The following is a 3181-nucleotide window of genomic DNA, read 5'->3' as shown; positions in this document are numbered from 1 at the left end:
CCGCGGCCGTTGTCAGTCTGCTATCGGCACTCCTCTATTACTGTCTGCATTAGACAGAACAAGCCGAGAGCAGACTGCCTACTGACAGCAGCACGGAGGAGTGAGGGAACTTACTGCATAGGCGGCAGGCCGGATTCGGCCCGCGGGCATTGTTTGACACCTGTGCTCTAGATCATACAAACTTCTAGGCTGTGGGAGTTGCCGTCCTAAATGCGCAGACCGGTGCCAGCGGCCGGCGAGTGACGTTTCTGTGCGGGGCTCTGCGATCCCCTCACAGAAATAGAGCATGCCGCGGTTTGTTTTCCACGTGTGATTTCGCGCGGACAAACCGCGGCCGTCTGCCTAGGATTGCGTTTTCTAACGCAATCCTATGGCAGCTTCCATGGGTGGAAATTCTGCGGGAAATCCGGCAGCGGAATTTCCGCCCGTGTGCACGGGGCCTAAGGCTGCTCTAAGACGTGCATTCAGAAAACACAGCTTAAAATCGTGGGTTTTTTACCTCAATTTTTAGCAGCACTTTTGAACGCATGGTAAAGCGGTTTTAATGCACCCCACAATTGTGATGGGTGGGGAGGTGCGTTAGAAAACGCAAATACAGGACAGATAGCGCTTAAAAATCACCGCTTCCGAGCTCACGTCTGAGTAATCGCATTCAAATCAATGGAAGCAGTATACCGCAATAAAAAGCACCAAGGGGCTAGATCATGTTTGTAAATTAGCACGGTTTAGGTATAGGTACGGGTACAGATGGAGGGGGGCCCAGCTGAACTTTTGCACTCGGGCCCCTTAGGCTTTAGGTACGCCCCTGCTAATGAGCAACCAGTTTTTCAGTCTTTATTTTTGTGCATTCCTGGGATCAGAACTTTTTTTTTTTGCCTACTCATTAGGGTAAATAACCATTTAAGTCAGGTTAAGGCTTGTGATAAATCACTTGGATTTGAAGCAATGCTGCATCCAATAGATGGCGCTAGAGAGGTATTTTCTCATCCTTATTTGCATAGATATCCCAGAGGAGCTAGCATCACCTTATAAGTGTTCTTACTCATTTTTTAGGTTTTCAAATGCCTCTTCTGTGTGCAGTGCTTGGGTAGTGACTATACCATTCCCTGACCCATTTACCCCTTAGGTGTCTCCACATACTTTTTGGGTGCTCTCCTTAAGGAGACACAACACCGCTTCTGACCCACATAGGAATGTGAACCACAGGCCAACAAGGGCTGAGGATGGGTGCATTGTCCAGTATCGCATGTGTAGTCTAACAGAGCTTCATGAGTGTGGACAAGCTGGTGATGTCACCAGCTGCTTCCTTTGGGTAAGTGAGAGTTTTGGCCCATGTGAAAGGGGAATTACTGTATGCTAAACTGTTCACTTCATTTTCATTACCTTCTATGACATTTATGGAAATGACACGGCACAGATTATTGTTAGGGGTTCCATCACACAAGGGGGAGACAGCGGCCTACCAAAATCTACTGGGTCATATGACGCGGCTGGCGGTGGGCGGGGAAGCGGTTTTTACTCTATCTTCCGCTGTGCTACAGCGGAAGATAGCGTGACGGACGGCTTCCATTGACTAGAATGGAGGCCGGCCACGCTTACACCCACGGCAAATAAAGCATACCGCGGGTGAGGTCGGGTGATTTCACGGTGCGGAAATCCGCAATGGAATGCCGCACCATGAGCATTGAGCTATTAGGTTCAATAGAACCTAATAGCTGCGGGCAATGCAGCGGACTTACGCAGCGTATTACGCATCGGAAATCCCTCCGTGGGAAGGAGCCCTAACTTTAGCCAGCAGAAGCATGTCTCCCTGCTGTCCTGTCACACAGCCGCCATTATCAGCCCTGAGGGTAATAGGTGGGCACAGCACTGTTGCACCAGCTCCCTGTATAGTCTGTCACTGAGCAGCACACCCCCAGCTACATGTCTCCCCTGTCCTGTCACACAGACGCCATTATCAGCCCTGGGGGTAATAGGTGGGCACTGCACTGCTGGTCCATGTATAGTCTGTCACTAAGCAGCACACAGGCAGGTACATGTTTCCCCGCTGTCCTGTCACACAGCCACCATTATCAGTCCTGGGGGTAATAGGTGGGCACCACACTGCTGGCCCATGTATAGTCTGTCAATCAGCAGCACACCCCCAGCTACATGTCTCCCCACTGTCTTGTCATAATTTCCTCCATTTGATATTGTATTTAGCTGGCGACGCTTAGCGATGACGCGGGTACCCACTGCCCGTACACAATGTAGTAACGTATGGGCTGTGGGTATATCCGTGACCATGAAGCACAATGGCCTCTATGTTGTGGATATCTGTGGTAAAATAGAACATGCTGCGTTCTGTTTCCTACGAGTGGATTACTTAATTCCGACCTGCTAATGTGAGCGGAAGTGTGTAATCCAATGCATTTGATTGATCCGTGTATTAGCACGGATCAAATGCGTGCGAATCCGCAATTTTTTATTAGGTCGTGTGAGACCGGCGTAAGGTAGATTGCTACCTTTTTATCACATGACCGGGGACCGCTGAACAAGGCTGCCGGTCACTGCTCCAGGCTCTCGGTTACCTTTAGTAGTCGGGAGCAGGAAGATTTTAAGTTTCCTGGACCCTCCCCGGCTCCTACGCATGTTTCCGGTATTTTGCAGGCAGATGTATGCGCAGAAGACGGCGAAGGTCCGAGGAGCAGGGTTGTGTCTGTGTTCAAATGCGGAGGCCTCAGGTAAGACGTTTCATCTGCTCTCACCAATCGCAACGGAGAGGGGAGATTAAACTTCAACTTTTACGTGATCACCATTATCATTTGGATAATGGTTGATCATGTGATGAAGGATAAAGATCCCGTCGGGGACATTGCCGGAGGCTTTAGGGAAATATTTTCATCTCCCCCTCACTGATTGGAGCCATGACGGGAGATGAAACATTAAACTTTTTTATTTTTACACGTAACCAGGGACCGCGGCCCATCGTGAAATCTCCAGGCTTTCAGCTACGTTTGCTAGCCAGCAACAGGGAGATTTTAAATTACCCCAGCAATCTGGGGTAAGGTCCGCGGATAAATCCGGGGGCTTTAGGTATGTAATTTCATCTCCACTCACGGATATGAGGAAAGATGAAATTTTTAATTTTTTAACTGTTTACTTGGATAACGGCAATAGCGTGACTGGGGGTCACTGCGGC

Source organism: Eleutherodactylus coqui, unplaced genomic scaffold (assembly GCF_035609145.1).
Source record: "Eleutherodactylus coqui strain aEleCoq1 unplaced genomic scaffold, aEleCoq1.hap1 HAP1_SCAFFOLD_127, whole genome shotgun sequence".
NCBI classification, from domain to species: Eukaryota; Metazoa; Chordata; class Amphibia; order Anura; family Eleutherodactylidae; genus Eleutherodactylus; species Eleutherodactylus coqui.
The sequence above is the reverse complement of the archived record's forward strand: the minus strand, read 5'-3'. Positions refer to the sequence as shown.